This window comes from Desmodus rotundus, chromosome 9 (assembly GCF_022682495.2).
Source record: "Desmodus rotundus isolate HL8 chromosome 9, HLdesRot8A.1, whole genome shotgun sequence".
Taxonomy (NCBI): Eukaryota; Metazoa; Chordata; class Mammalia; order Chiroptera; family Phyllostomidae; genus Desmodus; species Desmodus rotundus.
Genome location: NC_071395.1, coordinates 50,648,755 through 50,661,167, shown reverse-complemented (window position 1 = coordinate 50,661,167; position 12,413 = coordinate 50,648,755).

Below are 12,413 nucleotides of genomic sequence, written 5' to 3'. Positions count from 1 at the left end.
AATGAAAGGGTTAAAACAGTGGGTGCTCTAGGACCTGCAAAGGCCAGACTACCCATGGGCCCACAAGCATTGCCATGCTGAGCAGGAGGGCTGGCATAGGGCAGAGAGAAGCTCACAACACGAGCTGAAGTTCCAGTCCCCCCTCAGAAAACACTGATGCCTGTATCCCCTCCTCAGAGACTGGGCTTGAACTGATCTGGCTGTGGCCTAGACTTTAGACATCTTAAGAGGTCACAAGATGATTCTCTGTGCAGGCACATTTGAGCAACATCTGTTTAGGAGGCAACAAAATAAAACTAATTGAAACCTGGATTTGTATCAAAAAGTAATGGTAGGATGTTTAATTGTTACCTATAAAAAATCTACTTTCTCAAGAAAATTAGAGGCCTGGGAATTTAGCCTTGTTCAGAAAGGAAATTGGAGGCGTTGGCCAACACACTGTTCTGGATGTCTAGCTGCAGAGCCCTGCGAGCCCCTCCCTGAGGTCAGCCAAGTCCTCCCATAATCCTGGACTCAAGCAAAGTCAAGTCCCAGCCCTACAATGAGTAAGCCACAAGACCCTGAGCAAGGGAGCGGCAACATTTTACTGCACACCTACTCTTCTGGGCACAGAGAGAACCATGCCATGCACACCACATCACTTCACATTCACAGGAGCCCTGAGAGGTACCTACCACTTGTGCTCTTTTTCTCATGAGGAAACTGAGCCACAGAGGCCTAAAGTGCTTTGCCCAAAACATTGCCATGGGGACACCTTGGGCAGGATGCAAACCTAGCTCTTAAGCCAATGGCTGTGCTCCCTGCAGCCTGGGCTGCTTCCCTACACCATGCTGCCATCCCCTCCCTTTACCTGCAAATGATGGAGTTGGACCCCAAGCTTACCAAGGTCCCCTTGCACCAAAACTGGAGTTCCAGTATTTCCTGTCCCCACGGAATGGACTCCAGACTCAAACGAGTTAAGCCTGTGTCCAGGATCTCAAGCCCTGGGGTGTGCGCCTAGGCTCCACCCACAGACCACTGGCCCCAGCCGCTCCTGCCCAACCTGGCAGTCTCTGGCAGGCCCGGCTCAGTGGACCCACCCAGCCCAGGCCTGTCAGCAGTTCTGCAGGCCAGCAGGCTCCATCTGCCCGTGGGACTGGTTGGTGGCAAGCCTGCCCAGGGAGCAGCCCTACGCCACCCCGGTCACTTGTGTTCCTTCTCCCATGGATGGAATAATGGAAGAAGTGAACCTCAGCAAGCAGGTCTGTGAGCCCCAGCCGGCATCCTTACAAAACCACAGAAAAAGTCCAGGTCCCTCGGTCATTAAAGAGCACAGGGCTGTGCTTGACCCCGCCTTTGCCATTCATCTGCAATGTGTCCTTGAGGAAATACGTTGGCTTTTTATGTCATTGATCAATAAAGGACAAAGCAAGCTGGACTGGAAATTCTAGATTCTCTGTAGACATGTGTAAGCCTTTGATTCTAAAAGACTACAAGTCTATATTTTTGTACCATGTCAGAAATTGTCCATAGGAAATAAAGTTTCTGAAAATGCCACTCCTAGCCCCTAGCGAGAAACTCTAGTGGTGACAGAGGTCCAGCTGAGAAGCCTCCTCCTCACGGGGGTCTCAGAAGCAGGTTTGCACCCCACCCTCACTACCCTGCACTCCCCGTTAGGAGCGATCTTCCACATACTGTACTTAGGATGCTGCAGTCTGCCTTCCGCATTGGAGTTCCTGGGAAGAAAGACCCCACGTGCTTCTTCACCCAGATATCTATCTCCACAGCCTGGCATAAGGTGTGGCTACAGTAGCTGTCCCCTCAGCCGATGTGGAGAAGAAGAATACAAATGAATGAATAAATGAATGACAAACGATTCCAAGTCTTGGGGCAAGTGGGAAGAGAAGCTCTGTGGTACTGAAGAACCCTCTCCGAATGTCCCAAATGCCACAACAGAGGCGGCCACAAGAGTGAAACCACTCAGTGAATTTGTAACCCATGTTTCATTCCTGCCTTCAGTTGCTGACGGTCCTCCTCCTGGTTGAGATGACAGTGAATTGTGGGTGGGGAGAGTTTTTCTCCTGTCCCCAGAGGAGTCAGTCAGATAACTCCTTGGACAGAGGCTGGCTCTGAGGGCACTGTACTCAGGGCCAGGGTCAGGGTGACGAAACCCAGGGCCTGGCACACAGACTTTAAGGGGGCACTGACTCAGTGCCACCCCAGGGAACAAATGCCTCCTTAAACCCTGCAACCTTAGCCCCTTGTCCACCTCACTCTGGCTCAGACCCTCTGTAAGTTCATAAGGGGCCCACTGGACTTGGAACCGGAGGAACTTGGTACAAAGAGAGGTTTCACCCGTTAGCAGCCAAGCGACCTTCAGCTGGCCACTCTGGCTCTCTGGGCCTCCTTTACGTCATCTGTAAACCGAGGGCTCTACCCTAAGGATCGTTGAGAGGAATAAGTGAGCAGTGCCTCACACGCAACAGTACAAATGTGTGGGCCTAGAGCAGGGCGTGGTACACACAACGCGCACGCTGCGGACGACAAAAGCTGTTGGAGTCGATGTATCTGTTCCATCCTACCGCTGTGCCCCTCTCCCCAGCTCCCACACCCCCAGCTAATACAAAGGAGCGGGCGCCGAGCTGGGTGGCAGGCGAGGGCAGGAGAAGAAAGGTCGCTGTTCAGGGTGGTGGCTGCGCAGATCACATTAGCACTCTCTGTGCCCAGCCAGGATCACTGCTGGGAGCCGACGCTTCTTGCAAGGAGAATTGCTGTCTTTCTTTCTCCCCAGCCCATCTGTACTTCCAGCAGGAAGCCCTGCCCGCTGGGCTGTATCTCTGATTCCATAACGGCACCTAGCTCTATGCCTTCCCCCACTAGCGGCGGCGGGAGACATGCCTGTGGGGTGGCAGCTTCCATTCTACCATGATCCACGGGGGACCTGAGCCGAGAAATCTGCCAGGGAAGAACCCATTTGTCCAGCATTGCGCGGGACCATGACTGGCCAGTCGTCTGGTTATGCACATCCAATGGCAGACCTAGACTAGCACTACCAGGAAGCCATTAGCCCACAACAGGGGCATTTCTCTCTCCAGCACTTCAACCCAGCATTCACCACCTCCACCCTGCCCACCCAGTTCCCCCTGTATTGTTTTCTTACTGTCCTTCTTATACTTGATAATTTCCTAGGACCGTCCAAACTTCGAGTACTCTGGAGCAAAGCCTGAGTAGTTCTTCCACAGCATGTTCCTTTTCTGCCTGTCACACAGCTGGGCCACATTTCCCAGGATCCCCTGCAGTTGCATGTGGCCATGTGATCGATGTCCTGACCATAGGATGTGGGTGGAAGAGATGCACAGCACCGGGGCCTGGCTGTGAAATCGCCCACGGCAACTTCAGCCTCAGACGTTGCCTGAATGTTGACATCCTGGGACACCTTAGAAGCCGTGTGTAGGAGATGGCAGAGCCCTGCTGTCTTGGAAATAACCCTCTGCTTTGTTAAGATAATGAAATTTGGATGGTGGTTCAACCATTACTAGGATCACGTTATGACTTTCTTGGGCTGTACAGGCACGTTCACCTTCATGGGCTCCTTCTTCCATGAAATAATATTGAAGACTACATTTTACAGCTGTTTTGGTATAGGAACGTTAACTCATGCTGTTCTCCTGATTTTAAAAGAAATAAAACCACTTCCACAGGCCCCCAAAAGTATCATAATACCAGGCCCTAAATCCTGTCTATAGTGTCCAGCGGAGACGTGGACCCTAGCCACTAGCCAGCAGTGACCGCCAATACTTCTGACCCATAAATCACACTCTTGCCAAGCTACGTATCCTCATATGGGGTTCCTAGACAATGACCACCGGGCCCTCTGACAGGACTCACATCTACCCCCACCTTTGTGCATGCTGCCCCTACAGGTTGGAGGGCTCCTGGCTCCTCCTCCCAAAAGCTAGCCATGTTGTTGGGGTCCTGCCCACATCCCTTTGGCCATCCCCTGCAGGTCCTCCTAGTTTTCTTTGAGAACTTGCTTAGGGCCAAGGGAATGTGCTCAGCTCAGCAGGAGGCTAATGCCTGGAAGCAACGCCTAATCTAGGGGGTAGGAATCAGAACTCAGGCCACAGCTTCCTGGCCCCTCAGTTTCCTGAGGCGAGGGGGTGGGGCCAGCCCGGCAGCATCAACACCAGTTCTGGAAGACAGTGTAATTCAGCCTTCATTGGTCTGGCTCCCTTTCCTGTCTCCCATTCTCCTACCCTCCCTCTGCTTCCTGGGAGTATCTCCCAAACAAACTACTTTCTCCCAACCCCTGTCTGCTTTGGGGGCATTCCGGCCAGGACACCCAGGCAGCCCACCACAGCTTCACCAGGGGGCTCCCAGGCTGACCTCACACACAATTCCTTCTCCCTGCCCACAGCTCCTCCTTACCCCCACCTGTCACACAGACAGTGCAGGCTGAAACGGCCCCCACATCCTACTCACCAGTTACAGTTACCGGGGCTTCTTTCCAGTGGGGAGCCTTCCTTCACTCCTTCATCATCTCCCAGCACAAGCCCTGGTGGGACATGCCAAAGCTTCGCAGCACCTCGCCGGTAGCTGTCCCCCCACGCACAGTGCCCCACTTCAGAGAGAGGCCACGACGGGATGTTTTGTTTGAGTAGGACTTCATAGGTGAACAGCACTTTTACCCTTACTTATCTTCTTTGATTCAGAAGCTGCACACGTGTAAATTTTGCCTTTGAAAAGTGAGGGCCAGGAGGCCCTAAGGGTGTGATGAATGTGTGGTGGGCACAAAGCTGAGTGTTCAGAGGCTTGCGAGCCAGGGGTCTCCCGTTCCAAACCCTGCCTTACCACTGCACCTTACCCAGGTGCAGCTGCCCCCCACCTTACTTGGGGTCGAGTTCCTCGGGGTCTCATGAAGATTTTGGAGGCTGCTATGTTATACTCACATTGCAAATACAAAAATTGTGGCTCAGAGAGCAGTGTGCCCAAACACACACACAGCAGGTTAAATTTGGGAACCATGTCCTGCGTGGGAGAGTGTCAGAGACACCTTACCTCCGATTTCATCATAGCTCTGCTTGCTCCGTCCCTATACACATGTGTGCGCACACACACAGAGGTGATGGAGGAGAGCGTGCACATGATCACACCGTCACCCTTAATCCCAGAGTCTGGTTTTCCTGGTTGGCTTTGTGACATCACTGTGTCCAAGATCGTTCACTTTCTCCCTCTTCTAACACACCATAGCCTATGGGTTAGTCATGACCCCCCTCCCCCCACCCTCCCACCCTGCCTAAGGCTGGACAGGTACTGTTCATTCGAGCTGACTTTGCAAAAACAGCCCCCCACCACGGCCCAGCCCATGCAGCCCAGCGCACAGCTGCAGCGCCGGCTCACAATCCTCATCCATGGGAGGGGTAGCAGGTAGCATTTGAAGCAATTTTTGTCACTTATACCTCTGTGTAAGTAATTATTAGAGCTTTAGAAGGGGAGGTAGGGGTAAACATTGGGGGTAAAGGCTTGATTCCACATTTTTGTTTTGTTTGTTTTTGGTTTCTAATAGTCTAATAGGCCAGATAGGCAAGGAATGGAATGGGTCAATGAATTCTTTAACGTAACCTCTTAGCCATTGTTTGCTCTGCATGCCCAGGACTGGTTATTTCTTCATATGCACTGCACCGTGCAGTGGCTCAAAGACCACTGATTCTGGTGGGAAAAGCACTCAGTTTAAAGCCAAGTTAGCTGGCTGGAGCCCTCCCATTTAGCCATTTGCTCTACTATTTACTAGACATGTGACCCAGGGCAGGTCACTTTACCTTTCTGAGGCTCTGTTTCCTTATTCATTAAATGACAATGCATAATAAAGCTCGGGTATATAGTTGGTCTGTGATGCACATTTTGTTGAATGAATAAATAAAGAAATGAATGATTTCCGGTTTTGTTGAAAGGGTTGAATGGGATGAATGTAGGTGGAATGCTGTGGACAGGTGACTGGTTTCTCTTCCAGTCTAGTTTAGAACTGAAAGGGTAAGTGGGTACCGCAGGGGAGCTGTCCCTGTGGAGAGGGGATGAGGGGGTCGAAGGGCACACTTCTGTGAGGGAGAGAGTTCTGGAGAGAGCAGCTGAGTGTGAAAGCACCTCTCACTGCCTTTCAAAGCCTCTGCAGCCAATGCCCCAGCTCTGGCTGCCACTTTCTGCCAGCTCAACCAATCCCAGGGGAAAGGTTGTTTCCATGACAACACTCCATCCCCAGGAAGTCACCTTCTCTTCCCCATGAAACATGGAGTGGAGAGACAACAGCTTTTTGTTCTCTGTCTCCCAGGAGGCAGCTGGTTGATACGGGAAGGAGAAAGAAGGGACTCAGAGACCCTGAGTAAAGGTGCTGTTTGATTCTGCCCTGAAGGAGGCCCAGCCAGTGTGTGCTGGCCTCCCGCCCAGTCCTGCTGAGCCCTGGACCGAAGATGGCCATGGACACCCTGTCTCCTTCATCTTCCACTCAAATGCCAGCTGCATGGGAGATAGAAACGTCACCTTCATCTCATCTAGTTGGTCTCATTCCAAATGTCACTTCCTCAGTGAAGCTTCTCTTGACAACCCCTTCCTTGCAGAGTGGGTGAGGGGCTCTGGGGTTCCTCATAGCTCCAGGCAGCACCCCTGTATGATGAGTAAGAGCCTGCCATGCTCTCGCTGCGCCTTTAGACTCTAAGCAGACACCTCATGTGCAGAATCTGCAACAGTCATCCTGGTGTCCAGCATGACACCTGGTACATAATAGGGTCTTCACGTGCCTTTGTAGAATAATAGGAACCATAAACAAATGCCTGCCATGTCTTCCCTGGGCCCACCCCACCGCACAGGTGTAGATCAAGGACAAGACCCCATACTGGGGGCTGACAGTCTCCAAATGGCCCTACCACTCGTTCCCTTGTACAAGTGCCTCTGCCTCCTAACTACCTTGGAGTAACATTAGGAGATTCAAATAGTGCAATGCTTGTAAAACATGAAAGTGGAGGGTATCACCAGTACAGAATGCAAGTTTCCTAGTTGTGTCTCTTTCAATCCACTCCTAGGATCAATTCCCAGCTAAAATCAATGAGCATGTCCTGAGCGTCGTAATGAACTAGGCAGTGTGCTAAATGCTTTGTGTGCAGCGTCCTTAAGGCATCCTCACAGTAACCACGAAGGGTGGGTGTGACAGTGTCTTCCCAGTTCACAGGTGAAGTGGCTGGGGATTAGAGAGGTGAAGGAGTTCAAATGTTTGGGAAGCAATAACACTAGGCTTTGAATCAGACACCTGGACTCTCGGCAGCTCTGAGACCCTGCCGGAGTCGGGGCTGGCCAGCCCTCCAGCCCCTTCCCACTGGGTCTGTCTTCCACGGAGCACTCTGCTGTCTGAAGTTACAGGAACCCAGGTGGCCTTTTCAGTAGCTTCACTGGCTCTACCTCTGCTCAAAGCAAGATTTATCGGTGCAGCTAATCAATCAAGCAATCGTTGTTTATCGAATTCCTCTTCAATTATTTAATATTTATCGAACACTTCTTGTGTAGCCAGTTTTTGCACGATGAGCCACGGAGAATACAAGGGAGGTATAGCCTTCAGCCTTCACGTTCAGAGAGCTTGAAATCTAGCAGGGGTTTTGGGAAGGGGAGGCTGGCAACATTACACCACAGAAGGAAATAAGTACTCCAGTGTTAAATTGAGCAGCATAAACAGCATTTTGAAAGGCAGATAGGAGACATCTGTCTATAATTTGATGTAGAGTAAAACTTATGAACATGGTGGGGCCTGACAGCCTTGAAGGCAGGTCAGAACAGGCTGAGAAAAGGGTGGAGAAGAAGGCGTTTCAGGGAGAGAACAAATGAGCGCGGGATGTTTCAGCTCCTGGCAAAGACCAATCTAAAGAGAATGGAGGGCAAGAGCTGGAGGGTTGTTGCATTGAAACATTAAATGTAGGAACCCCAGACCTTCTCCCTAGCACGCAGGGCACTGGCGGAAAAATTTGAAAACATTTATTTGCAAGATATCTGCACCCCTGTGTTCATTGCGGCTCTGTTCACAATGACCGAGACATGGAAACAGCCGAAGTTCGTTTGGATAAAGATGTGGTGCCCGCATGCAATAGAATACCATTCAACCATAACAAAGGTAAAATCCTGCCATTTGCAACAACATGGATCGATCTTGAGAATATCATATGAAGCAAAATAAGTCAGACAGAAAAAGTCAAGAACTATATGATTTCACTCCTATGTGGGACATAAATTGAAAGTAATAAATTAATCAAAAAGACAAACAAAAATCATAGGGACAGACAACAGTATGAACCATCAGAGAGGGTGGGTGAGAGGTAGTAAAAGGTAAGGGGGTCAAATATATGAACCCCCTTCATATATGATGGAAGAAGATTTGATCTCAGGCGATAAACACACAGTGCGATATTCAGATGATTTATCATTGAATTGTACACTTGAAACCTACATAATTGTATTAACCAGCATCATCCCAATAAATGGAATTTCAAAAAATAAAGAGTCTGCTGATGAAGATTCCAATACATAGCCCTCTCTCGGCTTCTACCTCCTGTGACGCAGGGGAGAGTGCAGGAGAAGAATGACCTGTTTGTGGAGAGGCCGTCCCCGACACGGGCAAGTGGGGCTACCGTTGTTCAAGACCAAAATATCCACATAGAAGACATAACAGAATCTGCAACCAATGTCTAGAAAAAGAGAATTTAGTAAGGTGGCTGGATAAAAGATTAATATACAGATTAAATTTTGTTTCTATATATTAACAAAAAAGAGTGAGAAAACTAAAACATTCACACTGCCACACTATTGTTATTTATCTAGTCATGAATCTTTCCAAAGAGGTCTAAGTCTTCATGAAGACAAGTTTAAATGTTACTGAAAGACGTTCAGCTGGACCTAGACGAATAGATACACTATGTTCATAATTAGGCGCAACTTCAGAATGATTCTCCTTGTCCTCAAATTACTCTATGGTTCTATGCAATTTCAATAAAAATCTCAATCTGTCTATAACTAAAACCTAATAATAAATTAGGAAGAGCAAAAGGCCAAGACAAATGAGACACTCCTAAAGAAAAGACAGGAAAAGGATTATCTCTACCAGATACTAAATCTATACTAATTAATTCAGTAATTAATTAATAATTAATTAATATATCAGTGGGACATAGAGTACAAAACAGATCTGTGCATACATGGAATATTAAAATTTTACAGAGATATCTTTGTAGATCAGGGAGAAAAAGATTAAATTTTTAAGTAAGTTGTGTTGGTATAGTTGGTCACTCACACACACCAAATTTTTTAAACCAAATCCGGATAGATCAAGGTTCTACATGTGAATGGTGAAGCTATATGTTTTGGAGAAAGTGTCAGAGAACATCTCCTTGGCCTCAGGGTCGGGAGGATTTTCTCAGGCATATTATAGAAAGCACAAGTTACTAAAATTGGTACTGCATTATAACTAATATATTCTGTTCCTCAAAAAGACCATGACATGGTATGGAAAAGATATTTGCCATACAAACTGACAAAGTATTTTGGCATTTACAGTATATAAAGAATGTTTATGAGTTAATTTAAAAACACCAAAAAAAGTAGGAATAGAAGGTTGGGGAAGGACAAGGTAAGGCATTTCACTTAAAGAAAGCTGGTACAGCCACGGAGAGTAGATCCGGGACGTGGTCACGCCGGTTAATACAAAAAACGCATATCGAACTCACGCACCCGTTTGTGTTGTCAAATGACACCAAGGGGCTTTTGAGTCTCACAAGGTCAAGTGTCATCTGGCAAATCAATGGGAATTTCTATATGTTGCTGATGGGAGTGCAAATTGTTATAAATACTTAAAAAAACAATTTCATTTTCTTCCCGATAAGCCAGAAATTCCACTTTCGGGGAAACTCTTGTATAGATGCAAGTGTATTTGTAACAGAAATATTTGGAAAAAATAAACAAATCAAAAAAAATCTACCAACAGAAAAAGGCATAAATAAAGTGTGGTAACGTCATATAAGGGGAAATGGCGTAACCAGAGCTCTGTCGAGCAACATAAACGACATTACAAATGTAGCTCTGAGTGATACAGAGCACATGAAGTCTGGTTCAGTTTACAAAGTGTTCACTGGTGTGCAGAACCAAACCATGCGTATTTGCAAGTACACATCTGCGTAGCTCCGATCCGGATGATGCTGAAACGCCCCGGCTGTCTGTCGGCCCTGTGCCACGTGCTTCCGCCCAGTCGATCTACAAAATCCCCCACTGTCATGAAACAAAACCTGCCACGGGGGCGTTACCATTCTTAATTTCACAAACAAGAGATGTTAATGACTCAGCCAAGAGTGTCCAGCAGGTGGTAGTTGGGACTGAAACCCAGATCATCTGGCTCCAAGGCCACGGCTCTTTGTTCCTCACTACAGCTAGCACATGCCACAGCATGACAGCCCACACCTTACTCTTCTGTCCTCTTCTGCCAGGCAGCTAGTCTGCATCTTACCAACCGACTTTCACGTTCTTTTTTACTCTCGGCTGCTCATACAGTGTCTTGTCCGTAAGCCCAGATCTTCAAGTCTACAGGATTAGACTATGCCTTCAGTACTTTCTATATTTATATATGCACTGGTTTAGATACCAAAGAGGTTCTCTATCCATCAATTAGTCAATCAATTAATCAATTCACTGGGGCTGAGCTAGGAGAGCAGGTCAGAGAGCCCTTCAGGAGTAGAAGGGATTGGGTAGGCAATGAACCTCAGGATCGAGGGGGCCAGGGCCAGACCAGGGCACACAGTGAAGGCAGTTCAGCTGCTTAGAGGGGAGAGGACAAAGGCTCCTTTGGGAACCTGATAAAAGCTATGAGCTGTCTGCCCAAAAGAACACGCATCTCCAAACACACAGACACAAAATTATAGATGCATGTGAACATCAAAATAAGAGTCTTGGGAAATAGGAATTGGCTTGGGCTTAGAGTCGACATGTCCAGTGACAACACGTTGCTTTAAGCACCAGCCCCACCGTAACCAGAAAGCGTCAGGACGAATTCAACCCTAAGCCCCCACTGGCCCCTGACAGTCCTGGATCTCTCTAGTCTGCTTGGCTCATTTCCTTTCTGCTTTAGTGTCACAAACTCACCTTCTCTTCCAGCCAGGCCTCTTTGTATGTTCCTCCAACTTTGGCTGGCCCATGACTCAGCTCCCTATAAGTGGACGCTCCCTGTACGCACTCACTTCCCAGAGGCCCGTAGGTGGACCGTTGACCAGGCCCAGTTTGGTGTCCCAGGTTCTGTCTGCCTTCCCTGACCCCTGCCTGGACCCCAGTGGAGACCCAGCATCAGCACGTTCTCGTTCTTTAAGCGTTTGAGTGATTTCTGCATTGGGGGAGAGTGGGGGAAATGACAACAGTCACACAGCATTGCTGAGAAGATTAAGTGTACACCTTGCGCTTTGTGGACTTTAACTTTAGGCCGATGTGAGCTGTTACATTAAGCCAGGACCCTGCGTATATGTGGGGTGGGTGGCTATATAGGGTGCGGGTTGTGAGAAGAGAAAATATGGAGGGATGGACACATTTGTTGACTGAGTTCACCATTTCCTGTTTGCAACTTTCACTGGATATGAGTGCTGTATGTATTATTATTACTATTATTACGATTAATCATCATCATTAAGAATAAAGATGGCTGTGGGTGCCAGGATTCTCCTCTGCATGTGACAATGGATAAGCTTCAGCAGTACAGGTGATGCCAGGGAGATGCGGGGGGCTCTGAGGAGAGCTGACCTGGGCCTCCTTCCGCCCCAGCCACTCAGCCTGCAGGGGACAGCCAGCCCCTCATACAGCCTGCCTGGGAGGGCCGGAGGGGTCAGAGAGCAAAACTAAGTCCCACAAGGATGGCCTCGTTCTCCTAGGGTGGCCCTCACCCTGCTCACCATGCCGTCTGACGGGCGTGACAGCTCCAAAGCTGAGAAAGACCTGATACAGCCTTCCTTTGCACTCCCCGCTCCAGCTGGCTTTGACAAAGGCAGGTGAGGGGTCTGGCCCTGGGCGGCCGGATTTTGGACAATGCAGAAAGATGGAGTTCCTGCCCTGCCCTTCCACCCATGCTCCCACCTCCCCAGCAATGCTCCAACAATGTCACAGCCTGGTGCCTCAGTCTCCTCTGTGCGTGGAGGACTCCAGTTTCCCTCTCTGGCCTAACCACAGGCCGCCTTCCTGGTTTCTCCACAGGTCTCCCCTGCCTCCTGACTTCAGGAGTGGAGGCAGCTGCTTCTGTCCTGATTCCCTTTTCCATGGCTGATCGTGTTTTTTGCCTGGCTTACTCATCCTTCCCTCCCTGCCCAGTTATTCTACATGTTTCTTCTCTGGAATCTAACCCTTTAGGTTATTATTGCCAAAACTGTATTGTAGCT